General features: G+C 33.8%; 1 protein-coding gene across 5 annotated transcripts in view; it reads right to left on the reverse strand.

The window, feature by feature from the left end:
* Positions 1-16,358, reverse strand: part of LOC106875473 (tubby-related protein 4) — a 682,417-nt gene that overhangs the window by 421,594 nt on the left and 244,465 nt on the right. The gene's annotated exons all lie outside the window — the stretch shown is intronic.

Consider the following 16,358-nt stretch of genomic DNA (forward strand, 5'->3'; position numbering starts at 1 on the left):
CTAAGTTATGTTTTGCATCCAAAAATGTTTGGCAATTGCAATCCCGTAATAATAGAGTACCTACCTTGTTCTTTTATGGCAACAGAATATATCTGCATATGACCTATGATAGTAGATAAATAGCTGTTGCTTTAATACAACAGACTGAAACTGCTTTATAGCAGCATTGGAGTAGATATTTGAGTAGCTTACTTAGTTCAACATGAATTAATGCTAAGGATTATTAATTGTACATGCACCAGTGACTGTGACTGGGCTGCCTGCAAACTTCTTCAAGCATTTTAACAAAGAATGCTCTCATCTGTTCCTCAAAATTATAGACATTGTTCAGACATAAAAATCTGTGCTAATTTAAAAACTCAAAGAATTATGTCACAAAATTCACTCATGTATAATTAGAAGAAGTTGTAATTCCAGCAGCAATTCTTTGATAGCAATTTCAGAATGCAACTGAGGAACTTTGATGCAGATATACTTGAAATTCATTCAACTGGTAAGAAATATTTTCACCAAAATTATTAGCACCCAACAGGTAGTAGAATATACTGAATGAACATTTTTTCAGACCATTAGTGAGATCTCTTTGCTGAAGACAGATGCTAGATATTAAATGAAGATTCAACGGTTTATAATGGAGATAGAACTGTAAATTTTGGAGTATAATTTGTACTCATTAAATATTAACATAATATAATGATAGTGCTGTATAAAGAGTGTATTTGCAATAATTGTATGATTTATAAATCAAAATTAATAGTAAATTGATTATTTCATTCAATTCAATTGTGATGAGAAATGCCTGATATATTGATAGGATAGAGGTGAATGTGAGGTACTAAAGAGTTTTGGGCTAAGCCTAAGCCTAAGCAGAATCTTTCACTACTGACAGTTTTTGGTCATATTGCCCAACTTAGAACAACATATTTTATAATGAGGTAAAATGGAGATTATTATTGTTTTCACAGACCACAAAAACATGCAGAAATAGAAATACATCAACCTAGTCTCATTAAAATCCATCAAAAACTATGTGTCTCTTAAAAACTATCTTAATAGGATAATGTACTTCTTAATAAAAGACCTAGCTAAGCTTGCATCACAAAATTTGGTTATTTTAAGAGTCATAACAAAACTTTGAATCTAAATTTTATCTGACTTAATACAAGATATAATTTCATACTGCTTTTAGGTATTCATTACATACACATCCTGAGCCAAATCCAAATAAATTCCATTCATATTAAATTCTATATATAAAGTTGTTGAGCGATATCACCAATTCTAGATAAGAATACCAATTATTTACAAGCATTACTCTTAAAATGATTTGAATTTAGCACTCCAATCATACTCTAGCTCCAGTTTTCCAGTGGCTAGGTATAGCCTCTCATACTAGCTGATTACATCTATATGTTTAGGCCTCTAAGCATTAATTCTCTTAGCAACAGACTTTGAGAAATTATAAAATATGAGTCATAACCCTTTAGCAATCAGGTCTCAGTAAATCATGATATTGGAAGTCAAGCTAGTAAAATATTATAGATTTTTCTTGTTTGGAAATATGAATGAAAGAAAAGTAGAAAAGACAAAACAGAAAAGGATAAATATTTTCTAGAATGGAAATCAGAATTTTCAAAAGTAATTATTTATGTCAAAACTAGAATTTCCTCAAGTATTGAGAAGTGTTATGGTCAATTAGCCATGCTAAATTTTTATGTACTTGAATTCTTATTAACATTTTATTTAAATATATTTTCAATAAAATCTCACAAATGGCAAGGCTTCTTCAAAATTCCTGAATGAGGATCTAAGTAAATCTAATGTAAAAACAAAAAGGGGTTGATAAACAAAGACTCAACTAATCCCAGTTACAAAACAAGAGAGCAAAAGTGGGAAAACAACTTATTGATATTTACAATGCTATTTAAGGTTGATTTCCATTTATAGTATGAGGGAGAAAGGGAAAGGAACGGCCAAACAATTCCATTATCAATATCTTCATCATTGTTGCTGCCACAATCAACAAGTCTTATACATTAAGCCAACAACAGAGCAACAAGATGGTTACTCAACCTGCATGAAATAACAGCCAAATTACTTTTAAATAACACCCTACTGTCTTTACAAAAGAAGGATCATTGGATACTGTTGCTCAAGATAAACAAAACCAAAAAAAAAAAAAATACAAGATGCAGAGAACCCTTTTGATCAAAGGCCTGCTTGATCACACTTAACCTCAAGTTAAAGAACATCAACAATTCTTATAGAGCTGGCATATCTAAAGTCCAGTTTCCTTGTCAGCCTGCCAGAAATCTGATGACACATCACATGCATATATTACTTGAATTAGCAGTTAGTACTCAGTTCTCATTGACTTTCTTCAAACAAACTGATACTATTTTTCTGTTCCAAATTACTGACTAACAAGTACTTAGATTTTTGCTATGCTGTCTTTTAAGTTAGATGACACTTTTAAGTTAGATAGACTTCTGGGATTGATATAAGAAATTTGAGTAAGTAACAAATTCTTGCTTTATGATATTTCATTCCCTACATCATAATTTTTATTCAAATTGATTAGCAGTTAATTTTGTCCTTCTTCCTTCCAGAATTAGTGAATGAAGTACTACAGTTATTTAAAGAACAAACAGGAGTATTGTTTTACATGCAGAGATTTTATGCTTATTATAAAAAATATATAAATGAAATAAAAAATATTGCTAAACAATTTTATCATTCCATGATCAGAAAATACTACTTGCAACACTCAGAAAAATTGATTCCCATCTTCCACTGGATTTTATTTTTTCCATTTTTTTTTTTTTTTGAAATGATAATAACAATACTTTCTATTAAAGGCACAAGGCCCAAAATTTTGGGGAAGGGTCTAGTCAATTATATCAACCCCAGTGTTCCTGGCACTTAATTTATCGACCCCAAAAGGAAGAAAGGCAAAGTCAACCTCAGCAGAATTTGAACTCAGAATGTAAGGACAGGCAAAATGGCACTAAGCATTTTGCCCAGTGTGCTAACAATTCTGCCAGCTCACCATATTATTATTATTATTAGACCAGATATAGTTGTCAAAGATCATGAAGAAAAAAAATGCTTTCTAATTGATGTATCAATACCAGCAGATGACAACCACAGCACATACCCAAGGCGCACAGAGCTGCGCTCGGTAGTGAAGTGAAAGCACGTTATAAAAATAAAACTACTGAATAATAATAATAATAATAATAATAATAATAATAATAATCCTTTCTACTACAGGCACAAGGTCTGAAATTTTGAGGGAGGGGTTAAGTTGATTACATCTATCCCAGCACTCAACTGGTACTTAATTTATTGACCATGAAAGGATGAAAGGCAAAGTTATCCTCAGCAGGATTTGAACTCAGAGTGTAAGAAGCCATAAAAATACTGCTAAGCATTTTGCTGGATATGCTAATGGTTTTGCCAATAATAATAAAAATATAACAAATAAATGGCAAATATGTGGCCCATCACAAACAAACTGATGTTGACCATGAGCACAGCCATCAGTGGCCACAAAGCTCAGGGCTAAAGGTAGAGAGTTAAAGCTTCATCTTATCTAATCAAGATCAAAGCTTATTGACCCAGAACTATCAAGCCAATGTGATGAAAAATGCAATAGATCCAAAGTTCCGATTCTACAATGATGGGATTGAAACAGTGGACAACTTAATCTCTTGATGTCAAGTTTTAGCGCCAGTAGAGTATAAATCAAGACATGACAGAATTTGCCAATATCTACACTGGTTAATATGTCAGCATTATAAAATCAAAATATTGACAAGTGGTTATAAACATCACCCTCGGTTGTAACTCAGGAAGAAAATGTAATGGTTCTTTAGAACCTTCCAGTACATACAGACAGAAACATCAAAGCTAATGAACCAGAGAGTGTTGTAAAAAACCGATAGAATAAAATCTTTTTCATTGACATGAAAATCCTTTGTGATCATATTGCAGCAAAAGAATTTGACAAGCTCAAAAATTATAAAGATTTGCTTACTGAAATTGAAAAAATATGGCATCTCAAGGTGGTTACATACAATACCAGTGATTGTAGGAGCATTTAGGACGATAAAAAAAGAAACTGAAAATTATTTGAGAATGTTCTCTAGCTTACCATCCCTGAAAGAAGTGAAAAAGTTTCTTTTAACTGGTACATCACATGTATGGAGAAGAGCATTGTTGCCGTGAGAATGATTACCTTCCATGCAAATAATTTTCTTCAGCATAACTTTTATTTTGCAAATGAACAATCTGGTATGTTTATTTTAATAGCTTGTCAATGTACGCAGCGAGTTTCTTTACCTTAAGCATCAGGAAAATACTCAGCAAGGAATGGAAACAAAATTGAAGGAAGAAGAAGATGATGATGATGATGATGATGATGATGAGGATGATGATGATGATGATGATGATAATGATGATGATGATGATGATAATGATGATGATGATAATAATTGCCCTGACGCAGTACCAGGCACTGACTCTCATGGCTTCTGATCTTAACTGATTGGAAGTGTTATCATGTACATGTTTTGTCTTGGTATAAAAAATGGGCTACAGCAAATATTCAGCTCAATTCCACAGATTTGCTTGTCAGTTGTTTCACCTTAACCAGTTGAGCATGTCCATTGATGATATGTGCATGTCTAATCATGAACAGAGGTAGCGGGGAGTATCATAGCCATGTGCTGAGATAAATTCTTTGGAGTTTGAATAATTCACCTCTGGAGACATTTGTGTTTTGTTCAACATCCTTAAACTTTATTCAAGGACCTTTTGAGTGAGGTGGGCTACTCAACCTGAAGAAAATCCTAACTGGGCCCCACCTGCAAAGTCATGCACTGTTTACCTCGATTTGAGATCACCATGTCACACACATATGGTTGTGATACATGTGCCTGGTGTACCTTTATCAGACAGGTAGTCATGATGGAATACTTGGCTTAATATATTTGTACCCCAGTGTCACTTTCATGGCATGCACTGCACTCTCACTCAATAATAATAATATAGAAAATCCAGGAAAGTGATGACAACAAGGGACTGCACCAACATGCGATACTGATAGACTGTATGTGCTTAGGAACAAGGGAGGAAGAGGCATCATTGGATGCAAGATCTGTGTTGCCAGCAAGTACAATCTGGGATGCTACATCAATCAGCAGAGTGAATCTTTGCTTGCTGCTGTTTGAAATAACATGATACCTACAGAAACTGTAGTGCACCTAAAAAAACATTTAAGAAACAAGATGATGAACAAAGAATAAACAACTGGAAAATGAAAACAATGCATAGGCAATACCTCAGAGAAATCAAAAAGAAAGACAAGGTAAACATCTGAAGATGACTAAGAAAAAGTGATCCAAAAGGATACACTGAGGCACTGATATGCAGCACCCAGGAACAAGATCTGAGAACTAATGACACCAAGTTCCAAACAGATAAGAGCAGTGAAGTGCCCCTTTGTAAGATGTGTGGCAGCAAAAACGAAACAATCTCATATCTTTGAGTGAGTGTAGCAAGCTGGCCCAAAAACACTACAACTGGAGACACAATAATGTGGCTACGTTTATTCACTGGAGACTGTGTGTAAAGTACAGTCTGGGCAGAGCAAAGAAATGGTACAAACATGAACCAGAAGGCGTCACTCAGATCAATGAATATAAGATCCTGTGGGGATTTTACAATCCAGTGTGATTTGCTAATCGATGCTCAGAGATCAGACATGGTGGAGAAAAGAAGAAAGGAAACCAAGATCATAGATATTACCATACCTGGGGATGCATACATAGATGACAAAGAGCTGGAAAAGAGGGAGAAATATAGACTACTAAAAGACACAATTGCAAGAATGTGGTCAATGAGGAGAATAACTGTTATCCCAGAACTTATAAGGACACTCGGTGCACTAACAACCAGGTTTGAGAAATATGTCAGAGAAACTGGAATTGACATGAGGGCAGAGCAGGCCTAAAAACAATGCTCTGATGAGGACAGCAAGGATTTTGAGATTGGTGCTTAGGTGTTGAGTACCTTCCACGATAAGTTAACATCTAGATGCCAAAGCTTATAATTTGCAGAAAGAGACCCTGTGAACCCTCTGACAACAGATTGTTGTCTGCTCTCACAGAATCAACCAGAGCAAGTAAGACAGAGTTCTGAGAAGTAAAATAATAATTAACAAAAGCAATCAGAGAGCACAAACTACCACCAAAGCAACACCAATGTCCTCTCAACGATTAACCAGAGATGATTTTTAAAATGAGAATATCTGAAATAAACTCAACTGCTCTCACAAATGAGAATACTAAAAATAATAAAAAACCTGACTGCTCTCAAAACTTACGCCAAAAAACTGGAAAGATAATCCAGAATCCTTATCCGGTACCTGATCAATCCCAATGGTAGTCATGGAATGTGAAGGTGGCTGTAGAAAATTTAGTAACAGTTATACATAGCTTATCCTTATCTAATACAAGCCAAAGTTAACAAATTCAGCATTCAAAATAGTTACAGCCTAAAGGGAGATAACTAAGAAAGACTTGAAAGTTAACATAAGATCGTAATCATGTAAAGTAAATATAACAAATAATCCAGAATCCTTGTCCGATATCAGATTGATCATAAAACCTATTCCGTTCGTGCCAGTCACAAGTCCAACCACCCTGAAAGTTTCATCTGACTCCATCCAGCAGTTCTTGAGATATCTTGTCCACAGACAAACAAATAAACCCAATTGAAAACAATAACTCTGCCTTCGCTAAGGCAAAGGTAATAATAAAAGTTTCTAATTTAAGCACAAAGCAAACAATTTTGACAGGAAGGATCAGTCAGTCCCATCAATCCCAGTACTTGATTGTTACTTTATCAACACCAAGAATGAAAAACAAAATTAACCTCAGTAGGGTTGGAAGAAACACTGTAAAGCATTTATTCCAATTCTCTAAGGATGCAATCTTTTAGTTGAATGGGATTATAGGTGTGTGTGGGAGAGGAGCTTATATTTACATAGGATGGTTGAAAAAAAATATCTTACAACATCTGCTTGTTCTCAGGTTATGTCGTTTTGCACAGAGAGATCTGGCATGAATGCTTACAACAGAGTGGGCTCCACTAAAAGTAACCCAAGAACTAGATAGTGATGTTAAATCAGGTGAACCAGTCAAGTAGGCCATGATGGGATTTGAACACAAAACACAAAGCACCAGAACAAATATCACAAGCATATAGTTTGACATTCTAACAATTCTGCCAATCCGCTAGCTTGGATTGGTACTTTTTTTTTGCTAGCTCCACAATAGGAAAGACAAATTTGACTTCAGTGTGGTTTAACCCTTTAAGCATTCAGATTAATTTATCAAATTTCCTTATTTATCAACATTTAAAAAAATTAACCAGGTAGTATCTAGTAGCTTCAAGATCTTGAAGATATTCTTTCTTTCCTATGTTTCAGCCCTGAGGCAGAGACCATGCTAGGGCATCGCCATTGTAATCACCTTTTAATTGGCCAATTCTATGGGTCTGACTTTTTGCATTTCTTTAGGAGGATTGCTGGGAATCTGTCAGGGCATGTTGCTGAGTTTGTGCTCATATCATCAATGGCTGATATCACATCAGTTTCCCCTAACTGCTTATTTTTAGAATAACATTGTAGGTTAGGTGTGAGTGGCTGGATCTGGCCAGTTTCAATATAAAACAGGTAAAATATTTGGGCTGGATATGGCTGGTTTAAATGCTAAAGGGTTAAACTCAGAGGGAGCTATGTAGATCAAATTCTGAATTCAGCAGAAAAGAATAAAACACATCAAAATGCAATGTGCAAAATCAAAATTTCAATTTTATCAATGTCTTTATTTTATAATGTTATGGTATTTAAAGAGAAAATTTGACAACAATTACACTTGTAATTTAATGACTGAAGTCTTTGAATTTTATCTAAATATTGCTTTCCTTATCAGTTAGCGGAAGGTCAGGCCTGATTGAGAAGACCAACAATTATTGGCATGTCACCATAACCAACTTGTCTATTTATGTATCCAGAATACACTATTCTATATGACCTGCCATTTTATGAGAAAATACAGTGTGATTTGAGGGAGATTTTGCTGCTATTTCTAGTAAGTCAAGTAAGTATGTAGTCTCCTTCTCTGGCTGCCAACATTATATCCTTGTTTACTTTAGAGTAGAGGAAGTATAAAGCTTTTACAATCATTTCTATGCAAGAGACAAATTTAATTCTCCTTCAATCCTTAAGTTTGGTTCCCAGTCTTATTGTTACATAAAAAGTATAGAAAAGCTAACATTAATAGAAAATAATATCATCTAAGAAATTTACTTTCCAAACATTTTTTCAACCAGAGGCTGGAATAATAATAATAACAACAACAACAACAGCTACATCAATAACAACAAAGGTTGTAAATGATGTGTAGTAAATAGGAAAAAATAACTAAGAGCATAAAGATGCTGAAATTTTAAGATTATTATCTTATATTCATGTACTTCCGTGCGTAGTAATTTCATTTGTAGTGTATCATTCTCCAAAAGTAACTTGGTTCAGTGAGGACACATTCCATATGTCCAAGAAATAAATGCAAATAACATTTGTGAAAAATAATTCAGTATCATACTAAAAAACATAACAGACAAGCATTGAAAGGAACTTATCAACAACAGAATCATTAAAAAAACATCTATGTTTGAAAACACAAATTTTCTTCAGTTGGAGTATCCATTCACCATCCAAATAACAACATTGTTGCTAATAAATATGGTGAGTGTGTGTGTGTGTGTCTCTCTCTCTCTCTCTCTTTCTCTCTCTCTCTCTCTCTCTCTCTCTCTCTCTATATATATATATATATATATATATATATATATATATATATATATATATATATATATATACAGCTTTACCATTTTTCCCAAATATTGTGTACTCTGTACATTACAGAATATTTTGATTTTTATCTTGAGTTTATCCCTTTATTGTATGTAGCATCCAAAAAAATGTCTTTCTAAATATACATTTTATTTATGTGAGATGGTAATTTTCTGTATAGTTTCATCATCAATGTCTTTATTGACAAGTAATTGCCAGGAGATATAAGAGAAGTTTAAGTGGCAAACACTCAAACTGACATCTACTAGCGAAAAGAGTAAAAGATGTCACTGTGTCACTAAAATCTGCACTTGAGCACACATTAAGATTACACACAAGGAGCCTGAGAAGAGACTGACTAGTTTCAGCTAGTTATGTCCACCTCATCAGATATATGCAGTCATATTTGACCTCCAAAGGGAGGAAACAGCTTAAGGCTTACTTATAAAATATGCAATGAGTAACAGGCTCCAATTTTATCATCTGCATATTAGTGCATTCACTAATTAAAAAATAAAGGATAAAGATCCTTCCCAAGTCATACTGATGCATAGGGCTAGTTTCCTGGTATCCATGGTGCATATAAATCCTTCTAGACAGGATGCTAGTCTGTCACAATATTATTCATTTTTTTCCAGCTGAGGGGACAGGAGCAACATGAAATGAAGTGTTTTGTTCAAAAACATAATCCACCACCCAGTCCAGGAATCAAAATCATAATCTTACAATCATGAGTCCAACACTCTAACCACTAAGCCATCTACCTCAACACATTCACTGAGAATGTGTATTAATGACTAAAGTAAAATACTGAAACAGTGGTGAGCGGATAACTATAAATGAGTGCATATACATAAGCTGAATGAACATACATTCAGCTTAGCTGTCTAAACAGACCTTGTGGTTAAACCAGAGGGCACTCTCTGCAGAATGACCCTAAAGACAAGCTCAAGTAGTTCCTGTCTTGCAAGAAATATCCATTCAAGTTCCCTATTCAGAGAAGGCAAGAAAGCAACACATTGCAAAAAAAAATGCAACAAGTAACAGACACTAATTTTATTTATTTGTATGTCACTGAATTCACTAGCAGCTTTCCAATGACATGGTTCTGGATTCAGTCCCACTGTGTGGCACAGTTACAGTTGCTTTGAAATTGTGTGACATAGTTTCAAAATAATTTCCCCAGCTTCTATAAGCAACCATTAAGCAACAGACCGTTTTAATAAGAGTTGGCAGAAAAAGCAACCCTTTCACAATACAAGACATCAACACTATCACTTGAGAATGTATTAAATATGTATAAACTTGTATTGGAATATCACTACCTAACTATATACTGCTACTGTTGTCCTGAAGGAATACTTAGGAGATATTTGCAAAGTTTGTAACAATGAAATAGCCTATCACAAGCAACCCCAATAAAGACTCTAAAGCAAGACCTAATGAATTTATATCAAAGAAAAGGGCAAATAAATGTCATTGTAGAGTATAAGGCTAGTGATAGGTTTACAACACATTAACAACACCTGAAAATACTATTGAAAATATACAGAAATTTTACTCCAAATCCCGAGGGGGAAATCCATAACTCTGATGCAGAGTGATGAACTTTGCTATCAGAAAAAATGTGTTACAGCAGACCAGGATAAAACCAGAAGTTTGTTTCTAACCCAGAAGCTGTGTACAGAAAGATGTGGAGAAAAATATCATTGTAAAAAGTGCCCCTTCGCAAGATCTTCACTCATTCTGGTCAAAGATCTGGAATGAGAGTAAGGACTGTAATTGAAATGCAACATGGCTAGACATAATAACACAATAATACTGTACTGACACCAACAATAAAACTTATATAAATACCTACAAAACTTTCACCAATGAGGTAGGAAAGCTACTCAATGTAGAGTTACAAGATGTTGATTTTTCATAAAAACTTACTTATAAACCATGTTTTTAAAAAAAACTATGGAAGGCTAAATAGACATAATGAACTAGCTTACCATAGCACAAGCAAACCTAGTGGCCAAGAACAAAACCATTATTTTGGCCCATAGCCTGCCTGAACCAATTCCTCCAAGATCATTGCAGCTCTAGTAATATAGCCACTGGTGAACAGACAGATAGAAAGAAAGGAGTGTGGAATTTGCTGAACAATTTTTGGTAAATAAAGCTGTACTTTCTTAAGTAAGAAAGCATTGCAGGAATTTTGTAACAGTATGGCTTGATTACAGAAAGGTATTTGATTCCATTCACCACTCATGGTTACTGAAATCACTACAATTGGTAAAAGTAGCTGCTATCTTAGTTGCTGCTATCAAGAAGCTCATGAAGTCCTTATCCACAATCTTCATATTTGTAACTGAAAGTAGAACAATTATCTCTGATGTTATTAATATTTCAACAGGAATATTCCGAGATGACAGTCTAGCTGTACTTCTGTTTATTTTGGCCCTACATCCACAGTAATTTCTTCTACAAAAATCCACTGGCTATATCTTGGGTTCTACAACTGCAAGACACACTCACAATATGAGCCAAAAGTTTTTCATGGATGATCTAAAGATCTATGCGTGAGATACTTACAAAACCTAGGAATTAGGAGATTAATTACATTTTCTACTGAAATAGGAATAGAGTCCAACCAAAGTGTATGTGTGTATATGGGGGGGGGGGGACTGCTGCCCAAACCCTAAATCTTTGAGTCATTGGTTTATCACATCTGTTCTATGTAACAAATATAACAAATACTTGGATATTCAAATACTTAGGCAAAAGTAAACAAATACCTAGGTGAAAATATACCTAGGTGAAAATATATCCAGGTACTATTAACAAGTATAGGGTAACAAAAGAATAGTGGAAACACTAGAACAAAAGGATACTTGTTCCTTTTAGAACATGACAATATATCACAATGCAGTTGTAGTACCTGTATTGATACCAACATTTGGAACACTCAGCTGGTTTATAGAGGAAAGTCACTTTATAGACATAATATCCTTGACATTGACTGCAAATTTCCACAAAAACTGTAACATTAAAGTCTCTATCTCAGACGAAAAGAGGAAGGAGAAGGCTTTAAAATCAGTATAGAAAGCCTTTGAGTGCTGCACAATATCACTCAGACAGCATCTGCTAAACAATAACAGCAAAAATAAATACGTCACGCAAGTGCTGAATAACATCCTTAATATAAAAAAAAATCTCTCTTACTGGTGACCTCCCCTATGAACCTTGACATATGCACCTCATATCAGTATACAAAATGCTAACATAAACATGTAAACATGACAATGATGATGATGCTGTAGTTATGTATGCATAAATACACACATACACATGTATGCATAAATACACACATACACACATATCTTCTCTCTTTATCTATCTTTCTGTATATACATATGTATCTATCCATATATTTATATATTTATATACATCTATTTTTACTTATATATCAATATATGTATACATATGTGTGTGAGAGAGAGAAAGGGAGAGAAAGAGAAAGAGAGAGAGTGTGTGTGTGTGTGTGTGTGTGTGTGTGTGTGCACATGCACCTAAATGTATATATGGTATAATTTGACTTTACTTTTGAAATTTTAATGATCGTTATGTATCTGTATTAACAATTGTATGATCATGAGTTTTAAGATACTGAATGTATATGGTCTTTTGATGTATTAGACATTAATGTTACATCATTTTTAAATGGGTATAATATAAATTTCTATGTGAAATTGTAAGTATTCATGTAGTTTTGACCATCATATGTGAATATACATGGTTTACACATTATAATTGGTGTATTTGTAAAATTTATCTTACCATTTTATACACACATATAGACATATATATTCCAAAAATGTGTCTGTATGTACATGTATGTGTATGAGTACATACACTAGCATTTTTAATATTTAATATGATGTGTATGAGAATATATTTGAAGTAGTTTTTATCAATATGGCACTATTTATAACTATTCAGCTTGCATTTCTCCTATTTTTATTATGGTTTATGCTAGTTACAGGAAAACTGCAGCCCACAGAACTTTCCTTTTGGAATAACCTATCTATACAAAAAATTAGCCTGAAATATTTTTAGCAGTGAGGCCTGTCTGACGATGAGCTATGTCTTATGTAGCCTGCTTCTTGAAAAAGACTGCTTATGTCTTGTTTATACAATAAACTTTAAAAAATCAAATGAAGTGCCTATTTTTTTTTACTTTGCCCGTATTTCTGATTATTTTTATTCTAAGTCCCATCCTCACCTCTCTCCATTTCTTTCAATTTAAATACAGCTTCTTCCAAGATTTGTTTCCTGTTGGTCACTGTCCACTAGTGATAAATACAAGCCAACAAGTGAACTCATCATGCTAAGGAAGCTTCTACACTGTCACTAAAAATAGATATGTCTAAATTTTTATGTGTACTTATGAGCATTTGTATATGTTTTACTACAATGTGGAAATTGACTAAACAATAGCTTCTGGAAATCCTTATTCAGCCATATTTGAATGTAGTCAAAATTCCTCTATAGCTATGTTTTCTCTGCAAGAATCATGCTACAATACTAAAGAATATTATCTTGATAGGAGAAAAAAAAACACAACTGTTGAATATTTATGACATTTAAAAGATTAAATATTGTCCTTTGCATAATCAGAACTATCCACAAATAAAATTAAATATTTCTTCTTTCTGACATTTACATTTTCCAAATAAAGTTTCCAATTATTGTTCTTTTTCTGTTTATACTAGACTGGAGAGTAATTTTCTTTTTCTTTTCTTTTTCTTTTTTTTTTTTCAAGTAGGAATAGAGAAAGCTACACTAGACTATGAAATAAGCAGTTTATTGTAATATCTCAGGTAAGCATTCTTAATTGTAGACTTTCTAGGGCTTGTGGAATAAAGCTTGCCATAGCCAAACAGCAAAAGAACATTGCTGTCATCCAGTCCTTTTCTAGGTGTATTCTGGAATGTTTCTTCACCATGTCTCTTACCATTCCTACAATGGTTCTGTCCTACTGCATCTTCCTCTAAACCCATCGCAGACACTCACTGCTTTTATTCTTACCATCTTTACTATGTCTAGGTGCACTAAACACCAGTATAAAACTCACTCTTCCTCGGAGAAGTCAATTAAGAAACTTCAGTGAGGTCATTCAATCTGCTAGAAATAATAAGCAAATCTCCTACAAATCACACCGTACTATCTTATAACAACAACATCACTGTAGTGTTACTCTGCAAACCTGATTCCTAAAGAATTCCTTGATACAGTGAAGTTCAAGCTAAATATCAACTAGACTGACCTCTGTAAAGATTATAGTCATATAACTAAGTAATAATTGTTTCTAGCATAGACACAAGATCTAAAAATTGGGGGAGTGTTAGTTGATACCAACAACTACAGTACTTAACTGGTATTTTATTTTCTCAGCCTTAGAGTGAGATGAAAAGCAAGGCTGATCAGAGCAGGATTTGAACTCAGAACATAAAGAACCAGAAGAAATTCCAGAAGGTATTTTTCCAACATTCTATCAAATAATAATAAAAATTTACAAGAATAAAACTGAAAAGTGAATAAAAATAATGTTTATATCTTAAATGACTGAAGTGATTCCACTAAATAGTTATCATATGTTAAAATATGTTAAAAATACATACATACATAGATACATACATATATTTATATGTTAAAAATATGTTAAAAATATGTTAAAAATATGTTAAAAGTGATTCCACTAAATAGTTATCATATGTTAAAATAATGTTGCATCTTATTACCTTAGTTATAGAGTTATTGCAAGCTACTGTATGTATGACATGCATATGTGTGTTTGTTAGTATGTATACATGCATACATGTTTATGAACGTGCATGTGTAAGTATGTGAGCATGTGTGTGTACATACTTGTGAACATGCATGTGCATGTGTTTGCATTTGCATATGTTTTTCTCTGCTTATCTTCATGTTGATACCTCGTGTGCACACAATATGTTGCACAGCTGAGTAGGTCAGTATGTGAAGACCAGTAGAACAAAAGAGCCTTACCAGAAAACAAGGGTTGCATTAGAAAGAGCATCAAACTGTAGAATACTACCTCAAGTTTCATCAAACTTAGGCCAGCATGGAAAAATCAGATGTAAAAAGGGTGATGTTAATAATGAGGAGTAGGAGGAATGTATATCTAAAATATATACAATATCTTTGCTTACATTTTTTTTCTGTTGGGTGGTGTACTAAAACATAGGATTGCCTTATACATACTTATAGTTGCTGAGTCTAATATATGTATATATACATGGTGATCCTAGTCACTACAAAGTATGCAGACTGTAAACATACATTCTTTATTACACATCAAACTTTTGGTTTATATGGGAGAAGAAATAAGAAAATGTAACTAGCATAATTCATTTCAAAGTGAAATCCAAAAGTGGATCTTGGATCTTATTCAAGATAACAATAACCTTGACAATAACAATTTTTATAATCACCATCATCATTATCATCATCGTTTAACGTCTGCTTTCCATGCTAGCATGGGTTGGACGATTTGACAGAGGACTAGTGAAACCGGATGGCAACACCAGCCTCCAATCTGATTTGGCAGAGTTTCTACAGCTGGATGCCCTTTGTAACGCCAACCACTCCGAGAGTGTAGTGGGTGCTTTTACGTGTCACCCGCACGAAGGCCAGTCAGGCGGTACTGGCAACGGCCACGCTCAAAATGGTGTATTTTATGTGCCACCCGCACAGGAGCCAGTCCAGGGGCACTGGCAACGATCTCGCTCGAAAATCCTATGAAGGCCAGTCAGGTGGTACTGGCAACGGCCCGGTAAGCATGAAAGTAACTATATTAAGTTGAGGGATTTATCAACCACAGAGGAAGGAAAGACAAAGCAGACTGCAATGAGGTTTGATCTCAGCATGTAGAGGGATGAAACAAAACTCTGTAAAATATTCAATCTTCTAATCTTCACCGTTTTACCACTTCAGCTCCTGTATATAACATATATAATCTAGCAAAAGTCAATCTCATATAAATGTCAACCCCTCCACTCTGTTTTTGGTAAAATATCTGGAATAAACCTTATATAGTATGTAAAGGTCAACCTGGATTTTCAAAAATAAGAGATCAACATTTGAGTTTAAGGATATATAAAAGTCAAGATGAGGAAATAACTTTTTTCCAGTGTTGTTGTTTTCACTTCGTAGAATTCACTTCTATGTAATTACATTATTCTCAAAGAAGCACATAATTCTATTATTTAGAAAAATATTACAGCCTTAAAGCAAATCTTCAACTTACCATTTTAAGATGTAAACAGTGAATCCTTGGCCAATAGCTACACATCAACATCCATTAATACTATGTTATTACACTTAGTTTTGACTCGTACATTTTTCTTCTTTTCTTTTTTTTTTTTTT

Source organism: Octopus bimaculoides, chromosome 3, assembly GCF_001194135.2.
Source record: "Octopus bimaculoides isolate UCB-OBI-ISO-001 chromosome 3, ASM119413v2, whole genome shotgun sequence".
Classification (NCBI taxonomy): Eukaryota; Metazoa; Mollusca; class Cephalopoda; order Octopoda; family Octopodidae; genus Octopus; species Octopus bimaculoides.